The sequence below is a fragment of the Cimex lectularius genome, unplaced genomic scaffold (assembly GCF_000648675.2).
Source record: "Cimex lectularius strain Harlan isolate CLEC.00 unplaced genomic scaffold, Clec_2.1 scaffold108, whole genome shotgun sequence".
NCBI classification, from domain to species: Eukaryota; Metazoa; Arthropoda; class Insecta; order Hemiptera; family Cimicidae; genus Cimex; species Cimex lectularius.
The window spans coordinates 436,835-453,360 of record NW_019392680.1 but is presented as its reverse complement, the minus strand read 5'-3'; the positions used below and the strand labels follow the sequence as shown (position 1 = coordinate 453,360).

Below are 16,526 nucleotides of genomic sequence, written 5' to 3'. Positions count from 1 at the left end.
GTCACCCAATATATCGAAAACGAAGGGATGAGTAATGAATTGGCAGGTTCTCATAACATGACTCCTATAGTACACTTATAGATCTATAGAGACCTCTACAGAAACCTCCAACAAGCGTTGAACATTTTCAAACTGTTCTTGTTTTGTGTTGATGAATAGGGATCAGTTTCACTAGACGAAATCCAATCGCTTATGTACTCGATTATTATTTATTAGGAAATGGGAAACCCTTCAAGAGGCCAGAGGATGTAATACGCGTTATTAAGAGCAAAACTGTATAATAAATTATTAGTTAAATTTTAATCACTCTCAACACGACACACAATAATGACACATCTACATTGAAAACCAACACATTGATCCCTGAAGATGATTTCAATGAAGATCGAAAAGTTGGTACTATAAAGAAAATATTTTCTAAACCTACTTCACACCAGACCGCATCTCACGATCTCCAAATAATCAACTAACGGTCACTAAACACCACACATTAAATTTTAATCTTTCACGAAATGAGTTTCCGGTGTTTTGGCGAATTTTCTTTCAAACCATCATAATTAAATAATTTGTAATAAAACTCATAAATTATTGTTTAACTTGGTTTATATTGAAGTAAGTATGTTGTAATTAATATAACAAAAACATACTTATAGTTTCAAATAAATAACAAAATACGAGTGTTTGGAATGCGTGTTTATAATCATGGCAATTTTCCATTGTATTGCGAAATTACTTATTTGTAGCGCAATTAGTGATAATGTTAAACGATTTTTTTTTAACCGGACACAAAGTAATAAATCAATAAGTGTGTATCGGTCTTTTTGAACACGTATAAAAGTCATAAATACCAATGCTTTAATGCCAACCATAACACTTTTACTGTACTTTTTATTTTATTTTTTGGGCGAATGAAAGGCTTGTCCAGTAATAGAACAGAACCTGAGTGTGATCAATACTTAACAAAAAGCAGTTATTTACTGTGCATTCGGAATAAATAATACATTTTATACAATTGTACAAAGAGTCTTGCCACTTTTGTAAAATAATTAAAAACCAAGAATGTATAAGGAGTACTTGAAAAAAATGTTATGAAGTGATATAATTCTTGTAAAATTAGTGAACAAGATGTTGAACGTGTTCAAACTATGTCTAATTGTTTTATGTCTTCATTTTCATTTTTCCCTTTTCCAAGAGAGAGTAATAAACATGGCATTGTTGAAAGTGGCAACGTAACAAAGTTCTGTGAGTGAAACGGCTTTAATGAGAGTCGGAGAACATTAAAAGTAATTGTGTTTGATAGTTGTGGGAATGGAGACGACAATGGAGCTAGAAGGGCTGTTGAAATTCCTTCCCTTGTTCGGCACATCCCTTGTTTAACTTGCACGTCTTCCCGCCGGCCGTTTTGAACATACACGCCGTTGGCCACCCCTGAAGTAAGCATAGAACAAATACCAGACAAGAAACCTGTTCGATCTCGTTGAAAGCAAGACGTCTTTTGTCTTATTTGACCCGAGGGATGAAAGCGGAACAGAAAAGAGGTGTATCAGCAGTTCGGAGATCCAAACAAAAAGAAAACTGATTGTCTCCGTCTTGGCCATCGAAAGGGCTGCGCATTTCCTTTCCTAAACCCTGAGAAGTTTTCTTTCACAACGTCCAACGAACCCTAACGCCCTGAAACTTCTAAAAGCAATTACTACTCCCCGGCCTAAATTAGATATAAACGAATTTGTACCTTGTGGTATACTCGGGTAAAAGAAAATACTGTAAAAGCTAATGTAATTTATTTCTCAGAATTTCTCATAAAAGGGAAGTGTTCGTTAGAAATGGTTTCTTGCGGAACGTGCCAATATTTTTATAACAATTCGGCAAAAGTTTATAAAAGCACGGATCGTAAAAACAAATTTATAAAAAACTTTATTTCTTAAAATAAAATATCTAAGTTTTGTGCATCATTCATTGTTTCTTTTACATAATGTATTCAATAGTTTATGTATTTAATTTACATTGTTCTACTTTCATACCTCGAGACAAAATTATATTAAATTCATTGTTACACTTTATGATTCAACTTGCTTACATATTAAATGTGTTAAATATGTCAGAGAATTAACTGCCCAATGTCATTGCCTTAGAAACCGTAAGAAAAGAATTAGCCAAGTACACTTCCAATAAAAAAAGCCGACTATCTGGTTTTTGCACGAAAAAATGACCAAATTTGCAAATGCATATTATCTCCGCCTTTTAAGTCACAGACCTACTCTAGGTCTCATATTTTAGAAAATTTTACGCTGAACAAGATGTTTGGCTAATAAATGCAAAAATTCTGGAAAATGTCAATTTTTACGAAAACTTCAAATTGAGCAGTGGAGCCAGGAAATCGTCCTGGAGCGCTGTCCTTTAGCAATCAATAGAAATTCGGGAAAAAACGTGGTTTCTTACGTGCTCGTGGCAAAAACCACTTTTATTGCCAAAAAATCGGGAATATCTCATTAACGGTTGATAAATCTGGCAAAGTGGAACGTGAACAATTGAAAGCTTATTAAAATTTCCTATCGATTCTAAAGGGCATCTCTCCATGATGATTTCCAGGCTTCCCAGCTCAATATTTGATGTTTTCGTAAATAGTTCAAAAGTTAACAAGTTCTAGAATTTTTAAGTTTACTGATAAATGACTGAGGTTAGGAAAACATTTAAAACCGCCATCTTTTCAGAGTAAAACTAAACTACTCTAGTCTCATATTTTAGAAAATTTTACGCTGAACAAGATTTTTTTTTAAATTTTGTGTTAGCTTCAATCATTCGTTAGTAAATGCAAAAATTCTAAAAAATGTCAATTTTTACGAAAACTTCAAATTGAGCTGTAGAGCCAGGAAATCGTCCTGGAGCTACGTCCTTTAGCTATCGATAGAAATTCGAACAAAAAACGTGGTTTTTTACTACCGAACAAAAACTGCTTTTATTGCCTAAAAATCGCGAATAACTCAAAAACGGTTGATAAATCTGGCAAAGTGGAACGTAAATAATTGAAAGCTTATTAAAATTTCTTATTGATTGCTAAAGGGCGTTGCTCCAGGATGATTTCCTGGCTCCCCAGATCAATTTAAAATTTGAAAATTAACAAGTTCTAGAATTTTTACATTTACTGATGAATGACTGAGGTTAGGAAAACATTTAAAACCGCCATCTTTTCAGAGTAAAATTAAACTATTCTAGGTCTCTCTAGCATTATACCTCGGGAAAACAGCAATATCAACACTATTTTAAGCATTGTGGTGTAATGAACGAAACGATGAATATGTGAACTGTGTGAATCATAATTGATTATCAAAGGCGATCTACCTAAACCCACATAAGGTCATTCAAAGACGACCCACCGGTCCATATTTAGTAGGGTTATACAATACAAGATGGCATGGCAATCACGTGACGAGAATAAATAAGTACTATATGTATTCAAAAATATAGCGACAGAATGTAAAATATATATATAACGCGTAAGTTTTAACTCTTCTAAAAACTTATTTTACATATTAAAAAATATGCATTTTATTTTTGTTTTTGTTTTATTGTGAAAAACATATGATTTCTTTCATTGGTTGTAATTTTTTACGAATTTTTTTTCTTTATGTATTGACTGTGTGGCCAGTTTTTTAATGATTGGTAAAACAGGCTAATATAGGCAGAAAAGAAACGTTGAACAAAATAAATAGAAAATACGCAAATATGTTTACAAAAACAACATGTTTGAATGACTTTTTAAATAAATAACCAGAAAAATTAATCATAAATCTTTTTTAAACCGTAATTTTTAGATTGTTTTATATTTCTTTTTTCCTCTTTATTGATTAATTTTGAAATACAGTTACAATGTGACGCAACTGTTTTTCAAAACGGAAAATACTTTTTCACGGTAAACCTCAACCGACGAAAACATTCCATCAAATGTTAATAAACTTTTTTTTCTGTTAGCTTGGTCCGCCTACGTTTAATTTCTTTTAGGCCAATCTCTAATTTAATTGCCAAAACATTTCAGACAACAAATGAAGCGTAGGATGACTAAAATAAAATGATATAATATAATAAATAAAAGCCAGCGTTTTTCTAAAACAGTTGTTTAGATGTGTGTGGTGATTAGTGACCAGTCGATAATTATTCAGAAATCGTGAGATGCAGTCTGGTGTGATGTAGGTTCTAATACATTTCTTTTCTAATATATTTTCTTTATCGTGCCAACGTTTCGATCTTTATTGAGATCATCTTCAGGGCTCAAACCTAGCTTTCTGCGTAAGTGTGCCATTCTTGCGTGTCGTGATGAGAGTGCCACCGGGTTTAGCGGTAATAAAGAAAATTCGAATTAAAAAAAAAAAATTGTTGCGTTTTCGTTTGCTGATAAGTCTTGAACTCTTTCGTCGTATAATGATTCGTACTATGGACGAGCATCTTAGCCCATGGTGAGCATAACGAAAAATTAAATTCACTCGCTGAACATCACCCAGAAACTTCTTGGTAAGAAAACAACTATAGATCCACCAAAGGAATGAAGAAGAAGATGAAGGAAGAAAATCCAAATTCAAACAGATTCTTAAGTAAAGCAATAATTCCAGACGGAACGGGCACTTTAGAAATGATGGCAACAATCAACATCGTTCAGATACTGTGAAGAGTCAGAAGACACCACAATGACTTTGGTGCCACAAAAAATGCTTTGTCACGTAAAATGTAACCGTAGAAATAATACTGCCAATAAAACCTGGCCTAAATGACAATAATAATATATGACTCTCAACACGACACGCAAGGATGCTAATTACACAGAAGACAAACACTTTGAGCCCTGAAGATGATCTCAATAAAAGATCGAAACGTTGGCACGATAAAGAAAATGTTTTTCTGAAACCTACATCACACCCGACCGCATCTCACGATATCTGAATAATAATAATATAATAGTAGTGTATTATTTTTTCTTCCTAAATAACATACTATTTTTTGATACTTTAGTCTTTTAATAACTTTCTTGATAATTTTGGACTAACCTCTATGCTATTAGTACCGAATAGGATGTAAAATAGCTCTCCAACCACGCAGTATTCCAAATTATTCTTAATTTCAATCTACACAAATGTTCTTGAAAAAAATCAGTCCAGGGGTTCAATTTACTCTTTGGCGAATAATTTATTTTCCTAACTGTGCGCAATTAAAATATATAGTTGTCCAGAGAAGATGTTTTTATATATAAGACTTGTACACTAAGATTTATGAACGATTGAATTTCCGATGTCCACCTGATTTAACAAGATCCAATGATATTTAAGCGTGTTATTTTTTTAATATATAAACTTTAGGGTTTCGGAAAAATATCATTTTTAGGCTTGTTAATTAATAGTGAGTTTTCTTTTTGATTAATGATAGGATGTTAATATAATTCGGCATTGAACTTCAGACGATTGTACCATGATTCCATTAAGTTGTTTTCTCATTAGTACGATGCTCATGAAATATTTAATAATTGATCTTTTGCCGTTTAGTTGCTTTGACAATACTAATCATGTTGGAAGTTTAATTTTGGATGTTTTACGATGTCGAGTTAAAGTTTAATTCACATTTCATTCGGTAGAAAATCCTCTTGACACTAATCATTTTCTACAGACAACCACAAATATTACATATGTTCATATATGTTGAAGTTATCATTTCAGGCTCTTGTAGGAGAAGTTGCCCAGTGGCAAAATTCCTTCACACTGATTCTTGTTCAGTCTTCACTCAATTTAAAGGGTGTGTGTATAAATCATTGTCGATAGAATATAAATAAAATATGAACTAATTAGCTATTAGTTCATACAATGGAGTTTGTACAAACAAATTCCTTGTGATAAAAAGCTTTTATAAACAAAACTCATGATGTAATCTGAAGGTTGTTGTTCATTAAACACTGACTTAATTTAATTAAATGTAAAGTAAGTCATAAATAATAATTGCCGCCATTTTAGTGAAAAAAATTAAAAATTATTGTAATACAGTAAAATGTCGTTTACGACGAACTTCAGGGAACCATAAATTTTTGAATGTTATAAGCGGAATTCACCAATATGTCGTTATATCTGAACATTTCATCCAGCTGGTAGGCATGTAATTTTATATCAGAGCAGTTTTCGTTATAATTAGTAATTACATAATTTATCCATGTTTATGAAGAAGTACAAAATACATACTAACCTGTCAAAGTAATTTATTTACATAAATGTTTTAAATCATTAATATACTTATGTACTTACGTACTTACTGTGAGTAGGAACTATCTTTTTACAAAAGATTAAACAACACACTCACTCCAAAAGTTATCTTTTCTATGTATGTACAAATTTGAGTTATTTAACTACAGTACCATTGTAGTGTGTAATCTGTTATCATTTTTTGGCCCTTATTTTTTTAACTTTATGGCACTTATTAAATTGTTTGATTATTTCCCTTTATTTTTTCACAATTCTCGATATTTGGAATGAATCGTTTCCTTTCCACTTGCGAGACTGTTCGCACAATCTTCTGATTTGATCTGAAAAATTATCGCGAATTTTTCCTCAACAGAAGAAACTAAATTCAGTTTTTTATGTATTATTTATTTTTTATTTAGAGACTTTTTAAAGACATTTATATTTAAAAAAAGGGGGAAGAATCTTTTCTTAGAAACTTTATGCAGCTGGTGTTACTTTTGCATGATGTCCGCTAAAACCGACAGTTCGTTATGAACCTATTATTATTTAGTCCTTATGACCTTTCATAAGCCCGGAGATTTTGTACGTTATAACTGGTGTCGTTATAAACAATTTCAATTGACACGCAAAATTATTGAAATAAACCAATTAAAATAATTTTAAAAACCGCGTACGTTATAAAGCTGCGGGGCTGGACTTTGTTTCGTAAGTTCAATTTAGTTTTAATGTTTTGATCATCATTGATCATATTAGCTTATTAAACATATTGTTACTTATTACCTACTTTAAGGTAGTTGTAATGTACAATAAATTACATTTAAAAAAAAGACAACAAAAATGTAAACTTTGTAGAAATAAATAGCTCTCATACATTTTTAATATTCTGAAAATGTTCCAAGCAGTAAAATTAATTTTAAAAAAATTGTTTTTATTAAAATCCTTTATTTTTATCATTTGTATTAATTTGTTTACAACATTACTTTAGATGATTGAATAATTAAATTGTAGCGTTGTAACACTTCAAGTTGTTATATAATTTGTAAGGTAAATGAACAACTTCGAAACCAAGTAAAGTTCATTTAAATAACGAATTGTTATCGTAAAATATTTTTTTTACAAGTTAAGTGTTATTGGCTCAAAGATATAGTAATGATAATTATTACTATGTAGATTTATAATAGTTTTGATTGAAAAATCTGTGTAACCGTTATTTATATTTTTATCTTGACCATTCATATTTTCTGTTTTCATTTCATCAAGTGTGTTCAATAGTATTTTCTTTTTTAACAAAAAATTTGAAAACTCAAATGTAATTTAATTCAAGATTTATAATCAATGGTGACTTGGTATTGTTACCTGTGGAAAAGGTTAGAATTTCACGGGGTGATTAATTTCACACTGGCTCTCTACAAAGATTATTATTTCTTAGAAGGACAAAGACACGATTTACATACGAGGCGAATATACTGTCCTAACAGATTACCATAAACAATTCTCGTGCTACTGTAACTCCATTATATCTTGGAATGACTGTCATAGCGAGTTCCATTGTGAACTCGTTTCTTGAAGATTTTGGATGACAGCAGTATTGTTATGAAAATGGTGATTTTTATTTAAATTGGGTTATAAATAGAAATGCCGATCGTCTCGCTCCGTGCGCGTGGACACGTGGTGACCAATATTTTGCCTTGATGGCAAAACAAGTTTGCATAAAGGACGATAAATGTTTGTTCTTTGAGTATAAGCAATATATGCAGCATATGCGTTGTGCAGTCGGACAAGTTAGGTGAAATTCGTTTTGGTGATAACTTTGACAACTGGGGTACGTGAGACTCACCTTCGGCTCGGGTAGATGTCACCACAGTGCTGGGTGGAAGCAGACTGAGAGTCAGGGGTGACTCCATCTCCAGGGGGGCTGTTAATCGATGACCGGGCGTCGCTATAGCTACCGCTCCGCTGGAAAAAGGGCGCGTCGCTACTAGCTTTCCGCAAGACGGTACCTAAACCACGCCCTCCCATATACTCTACTACTCTCGTGGAAAACATCTTTATTTACCTTTTTACCACCCCTTTCCCGTCGTAGGGCAGCATTGCTACCACATTAACCCCCAATCAACCGCAGCCAGCAATATATGACCTGTATTATCCCACAAAAGCCAGTTTTTGACTGACCTTTTCATAGAATTTTATGAACTTGAGTAAAATATATAATTTTTTTAAATGTTTTCTATCAGTCAATACGACGAAATCTTCTAATTTATTATCAAATATATACAGGGTGACCTTTTTAGATAGCCTGGCTGAAAAACAAAAAACCAATGCATTGACGCTAGTTTCAAATTTTTACCTTTGTTTGTAGAAAAATTATACAGGGTACCTCAGACCCCGTTCAACTGCAAAATTTCAAATATGCCTATATAAATCCTGACACATTATTTTAAAAGATGTTTTACACTTAAAACAATGATGCAATCTTATTTTAAATTGGTCAAAAAGTGATAAAGTTATTTCAAAAGTTTGAAAAAACGCATTTCGTTCGTGTTGTTGTTAATTTCAACAATTTGATTCTTTTCTAAAGTAAACATTAATTGCCTTTATTGTTTACATTCTGCCGTTGTTCGTCAAATTCGCATTTTAAGAGCAAATCTTAATTCCTGGAAATGATAAGCATAGATAGCATGGATAAATAGAATGACAAGCATTTTCTATACTTTTCTGCAGTTCTTCAACTGAGTTTGTTTGGTTATGATTAGGTAGAACCAAATGATTTTTAAATTATCCCGCAGAAAATAGTCAAGTGGAGTTAAATCGGGTGACCGAGGAGGCCAACAGATCGGGCCGTGATGTCCTATCCACCTATACCGGAAGTGACGATAACATCTGATCTGCAAAGAATTCTGTGCAGTGAAACCATCAAGCTGGAGAATAATTTTTTGTCGTTGTTGCAGAGGAACAGCATCTAATAGTAACGATGAGCTAGATTATCGACCTGCTGGAAACATGAAGTTTTTTCGGAGGATCTACGGAAGAGGTCAACAAAGAGAAAAACTTCCTTTCGGTTTTCGCCGAGCTTTCGACAGTTTTTATACTGCCATCTTCTGGGCTTAAACCTTAATGGGGAAATAAAAAGACATGGTATTTTGGGCACAGAAGTACATACGTTTTTTTGGTGCTCAGCATCTCATAAAAGTCTAAAAAACTAGTAAAATCTTCCTTTCTTTGTTTTCAGGTACACAGATAAACTCCCGTAGCCTTTGTTCCTCTCGTCNTATATATATACAAGAAACGCACTGTGACACTGTGATCGCATGTACCTGAAAACAAAGAAAGGAAGATTTTACTAGTTTTTTAGACTTTTATGAAATGCTGAGCCCCAAAAAAACGTAATGTACTTCTGTGCCCAAAAAACCATGTCTTTTTATTTCCCCATTACGGTTTAAGCCCTGAAGATGACAGTATAAAAACTCTCGAAAGCTCGGCGAAAACCGAAAGGAAGTTTTTCTCTTTGTTGACCTCTTCCGTAGATCCTCCGAAAAAACTTCATCATCTAATAGTGTTGGTAAAACCGCCCTCAAAACATCGAGAAACTGAGCAGTATTTCAATTATTCTTGTAGAAATAAGGGCCAATTAATTTATTTCCGAGAACGTTGAAAGTGTGAACCACCTGATGATGACAATATTACGAAATTATCGGATTTTCCTCTGCTCACGTTAAAAAATTCCAACGGTTTAGTAAGCCATTTGAGGTGAACTTCGATTCATTGGTCCTGTATGGAAGCACGTTTTCTTCATCCTTCCAAATCCACATTTGTGCAAGGAACGCTAAACGCCTGTCATAATAAGAGTCCCGAAGTCCCTGGACAAGATGAGAGCGATACGGCTTAAAATCTTAAGTCCTACTTTTATGTTTTGAAAAACCTAAAACCCTTTCAATATTTCGGAGACAGTAATTAGTCTTTTCGCGAACATACCGTAAAACATTCAACTCCTCGTCGAAATTACGTTGTCGGTTTCTTGGTGATTGAACAGCAACTGATCCGTATCTTCTCATAATACGAGCAACATGAATGAACATTATGTAGCTTAGTCTGGGGCGACCAGGAAATTTCTCCGAGTACAACTGGCAATACCACCAGTCGATAAAGCAGTCGTACATATCAACTCGCTGTTGATCAGAAAAATTCGTTCTTCGGTTCATTTAGAATGGAATACTGAATGTATCAGATAGCTACTATTGTAAAATTTATTTATTTCCAGGAATTAAGATTTGCTCTCAAAATGCGAGTTTGACAAACAAACAGAATGTAATCAATAAAGGCTGTTAATTTTACTCTAGTGAAGAAGCAAATTATTGGAATTAACAAGGAAACAAATGAAATGCGTTCTTACAAACTTTTTACCATAACTTTATCATTTCTTGCCCAATTTAAAACCCAATTACTCCGTAGTTTTCAGCGTAAAAAATCTTTCAAAATGATGTATTAGAACGTATAAGGTCATAATTGAAATTCAAACAAAATAAGATAAAATTTGAAACTAGGTTAAAAAATTTTTTTTAATCGTCATTGGTTTAAAAGAACTTCAACCGGGCGATCTAAAAAAGACCGTCTGTATACTGGTGATGTACTTCTCCACTAGTTTGACTAGTCTGATTATTTAAAAAAGTAGGACTGAAAATATGGTTTAAAGAAGCATGTTGATGTCCTTACGAGGGTTGTAATGCCATCAACAGGACTGTATGAACTGAGAAATGATTTGAACTAAACCATGATTTCAATGTATTGGTTTAGCAAGAAAGTATTTCGTTTTGCAGATTTAATAGGTTTAATTAGCTCAATATTTACATTTGTTGTGTATATTATTTTTGTTTACGAATTCGGTTTTTTAATCCCGAAATTGAAAGGTTTTATTTTTCTTCAGTAGCTGTTTTATCCTTCTTTAGTTGTGTCCAGTAATTTGATCGTAATCATATCTAAAAAATGTCTAGTAATCATGTCTATATCTGATCAGTAATCATGTGTTTAGAAAACGCAGGGAACAATGCAACTGTTGCAAATGAATATTTGGGCAGTGTTTGGTACTGCCGTAAATGTTCGTCGTGTCCAACGGTGGTTTGCTGGATTTAGAGAAGGGAATTTTGTTCTTGAAGATGATGCCCATGGACGTCCTTGTGAGGCGACGACGTATTGAGACAGGCCCGAAGAAAATTTCTTTTTGATGACACAGACCTAAAAGTGGTGTTAAAAATACATAGTAGTACAGTAGGTAATACAACCACGGGAAACCACATCCAATGATTTGGGTTAGATACCACACATACTCAGAAAAAGGAATTCGGCAGATTGCATCTCAATTTGCTCTTCACTCCTCCATCGTCTTGATTTATTTTATTTTTTCATAGATTGTTAAGAGGTGATGAAATATGGATCAGATAAAAAACATAGCGCGAAAAAACGTTCATTGCCAACCCGGTTGTTACAAAACCACAAATACACGATAAAAAAAACTTATTCTGTACATTTGTTGGGACAGGTCTTTGCATTTTGAGCTTTCACCACAGCAGCAAAGGTTAATAGTGAACAGCTAACCTTTTAGACTTTCAAATAAAGCAAAAACGGCTTGCAATAGCATACAGAAACGGCGAAGTGTTTCACCCCGTCAACGCCAACCCCCATTTGCTTTGCGGATCAAACAATTATTAACAAATGTGAATTGGGAAATTTTATCCCATCCGCCACACTCTTCAGACATTGCACCCTGAGACTACTATTATTTCGGTTATTAAAATTTTTTTTTAATTGGTCAAAACATTGAAAATTTTCAAACGGCATTTCAAACGTTCTTTGTGCAGAGAAAAAGTTGTGAATTTCGACGTGAGACATGCATGACCAAGTCCGTTTAATACCCCCCTACAAAAAAAAAGTTGAGAATTTAATATGTTTCATCCTTATGTATAAATCAGTCGCCAACAACCCTTTAATTACTTTAAACGTGCACAGTAATCTCATATAACTAAGGGCTGACCATTCAGAATCATCTCAGTCAAGTTTAACACACAAAAATATTTTAAAAAGCGTTGAAATCAACTTAGAAAATTTCTTTCATTGGATCCTTCTCGCCTAGTTCTTTCAAGAAATAGAGCTGAGATTTCACTGATACACTGTGTGATATTTAATCCTCTTCCTTTCTCAACGAAGAAAATATTTTACTAAGGAAGGTTAAGGTAAAAACGGTCAACTTCTTTACGACCTCACTTACCGCGTTCAATTCACTATTGATCATTCTGCTTTATTATCTAGAGCTTTTCGTTAAGCATATTATATCCCAAAGTAAGATTTTAGCTTTTTTTCTATATGGATTAAGAATCTCAGCATTCGCACCAACAGAAAATCTATTCCGCTGTTTTTACTTTTACCTTGCACTATCTACACAGGCTTGTTTGCTTATGCTCCGAGCATATACGTATGGCTCTACCAATTATTTGCACTGACGTGCGTAAAACGTTAAGATTTAAAAGGAATCGGTCCTCTTTACGACTTACGCACCCCGACCAGTATTGGCCCGTTGTGAATCGCCATTATTATATAGAGCTCCTCATTAAGCTTAACGCTTTTTTTGTGTGTACCTCTCAGGCTTTTTCTATCCCAGGAGAAAGGATCTCAGCCATATAAGCTATCGCACCAAAAGAGGACGTTTCCTGCTGTTCCTTTTTCTTTTTGGCACAGGCTTGTTTCTGCTGCTTTGCAATAATGGACATGTGCAGTGTCTATCAACATTCTAGTCCTAACACTTTCTAGGTTTAGTAGTTCTAGTATTAGTTTTTGTGATAGTCCTTTAATGAACATTTTTGAATGCCTCTGTCCTGGCATACATTGCCATTAAACCGATAACTTATTCTTCTCTCCTGTCTAGGATCTAAGTTGTGTACAATTTGGTAAGCCCGAAAAGTGGTCAGGTGCCCAATGGTAATTTTGTTGTTGTTCCCAATGTCTTGTCTTTGATGCCATCCCAAAAAGGCTATGAACTTAATACCGATAGATAATTTCTTCTGCTAGTAATGTCTGGCTCTGAATAGAAGGAACAAAATCAAAAATGATTTTGTAAACGCTTAGTGTAAAACATAAAATGGCAAAAAGAAGTGAAAATTCAAAAGTTGGGGTTGAGATGGGAAATTAGTGTCCGAGTGGATCGAGGTCCCGATAGCTCAAGTGGTAGAGCAGCGGTGTATCTAGCCGAAGATCGTGGGTTCGAATCCCGCTCGTGACACTGATTTTTTTATTTCAACTAAAAACCTTAATTAATTGTAAGATATTAATTGGTCAAGAGGCCCACGAAAACTAGTGAAATTATTAAAGCATAAAATTCACCATTTTAAAAGCTTTATATTTAAAAATTAGTTAAATAGATTTTATTATTTTGTTAAAAAAATGTGAAAAAATCATGCTAGTTTTTAAGCTATCCTGATTATTTACTTACTGCAGGAGAAATATGTAAACTTTTCGTCATGTTCGTTGTATCGGTTTGCTTGCGTGAGAACACCTGTTGTACATTACTGGACCCGCCTCTCTAGCTGTCCCTGCCTTTCCCAAACGACCCAGATCTGCATGTGATATCGATAAGAATCAAAGATAGGTTTATTGGCTGTGCTGTAAAGAATAACTGGATGTAGATTATTTTTATGATGATGAAGGGAGGGTTTACGTTGGATCTCAAATTTAATGTTGTATAATCGCTTCCATGTGATCTATATACTGTCATGTTACAGTCCATAAATATCTGGCATCGATGAATTTACTTATTGATATTTTCTTTTCTACGAATGCCCTATGCTCCAAACCCTGCATCCTTTTTGTTTATTTTTTAAACGACAAGAACACAAGCGTTAACAACAGGTAGAATTTGAGGCAATTTTTTTTCCATGAACCTTTCCACTGTAAAAATAAATGTCAGCCATGTTATAGTCACAATAACATGAGGTGGTTGTACCGGTTGCCTGCATTAAGAATTCGCAATTCGCTGCGTCCTCGCCGTTATCTGTCCACGGTGTTTCAGTTGAGACATTTTTAGACAGAATTTCACCTTAAAACGGTTATGGTATTGAAACCATGAATCTACTATCCATCACCAGCTTGAACTTTGTACAATAAAACCTTTTACTATTCTTTCATCATGCTTATCAGTAAGTAAATCCTGCTGGTTTTTTCAATTTTATTTTCGAGTAAAAACATTGGCAAAAAGTTTTTCTGAATGTCTTCTGGACAAGAAGATCCATCCATTCTCTTCAAGACCTTGTCGACGATAATCTCTCTTTCAAAGCTGGTAAATTGAGTCAAGTTGCGTGAAAACAAACTTTGTTTTGATGATACATCAGCGGGTTGAGATGAAAAAAAGTGATTTTAGTTGGTTTGGATGACAGTAGCTTATTGAAAACTTTGCACTCTCGTCGCCGATGTTTTCTTTATCATTACTTACCGCACTTGTATTCGGCATCAATGCTCTCATGCCTTTAGATGAGTATTGCATATTTTGACAATTGTGAGCTAGACAAATCTTATAATTCTTTCATCTACCAGTATTTAAAAAAAATGAAAAAAGTCTAAGATTATAATTTTTTGAGTAAAAATCTTTAATAATTGGCATACGTAATTACAGCTTTATTAAGTTTATTTTAATCGATAAAGTAAACAACTTCAAGAAAAATTAGAAACTTTTACAAAAATATATTGTTTTTATCCCACCACCTGGCTAAATGTAAGTAAAAGTTTTTGTCACGTGTGGTGGCTATTTCGTCGTGAAATACGACCAATTTGCCTTCTTTATTACCCATTATGTACTGTTCAGAGGGGTTGGAGGTTTATGTCAAGTGCCACTGTTTGTGGATAGGCGTATATTTACGAGTTTTCCTTTTAAACGGAATACACGTTTTGAGATACATTAACGTAGATAAACTCAGCATAAACTGAACAATAATAAAATTCGCGCATTTGTGATACAACAGGCAATACTAAGGATTGGCGAAACAACCAAAGCATTGACTTGCCGAAGTTAAAACCGAGAACTTATCCTGTGAAAATTCTTCTTAGATAATTGTAAGTTGTTTTCAATGTGCATATTATTATTTCAGATCTACACGAAGCACACAAGCTATTTTATTTATTAATATTTGTTATCATTTATTTAATTTAAATATATTTCACTTTCTTATTTGTCATATTGTATTATAGTAATAATTTTTTAAGCTTTTATCTGTGGGTTAATGTTAGTGATTTTGAAGTTTAGTTTTCTAGTAAGTTTTTCCCTGTTTGTCCAAGAAAGTTAGCATCAAATCAAATATGGCGGTAACGAAGCCTCATTTCTTCATATCTTCTACATCTTATTGCTAGTTTCTTCTTATCCCAGGTCTCGTCAAATGTGTATACAGTATAAATAATAAACACAAATATACATAAAACAGAAACAAGACAAAACGTGATAATTTCGTTACCGTTCACATTGCCCTAGAATACTCGGCGTGGTTGATAAAGAAAATCCTCCTTTCTTGCTAATAAATTACATTCGCACACTTCCCTAGCATTGTTATTTTATTTTATCATAAATGGCATTAAAATTTATTAGTTTTCTGTTGAAGAAAAATTTAATTAAGGGATTTTGAAAAATAATAAAATAAAAGGATTTAATTCTATCATGTTAAAATCTCTAAGCCCCTATTAGTACTGTTAATAAGGTTGTCAATAATTTCATAAGGAATTTCACTCCATAGATGTTGCAAAGGTGCAGTCAGTTGGTGCAGGTCAACTAGCTGCGGATGATGATCGAAAAGCATTCTCTGCAAAGCAGCCCACAAGTACTCCATGGGTCTGGACGTCTAGAAACAATTGGAGAGGGGAAGATGGGAAATCCCTAGATTTTATACACATTGATGAACAACTTTGCCTCAATGGGGTTGGCATTGTCATCCAGAAATTCAACATCCCTACCAATGAGATCTCTATTTTGACCAATTTTATTGGATTAATGGACTGCGGTGAGATTGCCTTCAAGAATATAGAGTCCATAGTAAATGATGGGGTTTGGTCTGCGAGTTGGCGAACTCATGTTGAACCGGCACACGGGCACTACGGGGCCTGTCTTCACTCGCGGGTTAAGAATCCGAGAACATGAATATAGAGTCCAGTTTGTCCTCCAGAGCAAATCCCAGCCCCGACCGGGGAATTATATGCGTCCTCTGTTCTCGATAGACTCTTCGACCTACTATCACTGTACAAACAGAAATGCGANTTTAGAGAATGAATAAATTTCATGTTCACTATTCT

The 16,526-nt window shown here is 33.8% G+C and overlaps 1 protein-coding gene across 2 annotated transcripts in view; it reads right to left on the bottom strand.

Annotated features, from left to right (window-relative positions):
- Nucleotides 1–8,132, bottom strand: part of LOC106667995 (thrombospondin type-1 domain-containing protein 7A-like) — a 216,265-nt gene extending 208,133 nt beyond the window's left edge. For both annotated transcript variants that reach the window (XM_024225601.1, XM_024225602.1), the window contains exon 1: nt 8,050–8,132. The gene's annotated coding sequence lies outside the window, so the exon portion shown is untranslated. The remainder of the gene's footprint in view (nt 1–8,049) is intronic.
- Nucleotides 8,133–16,526: the final 8,394 nt, after the last annotated feature.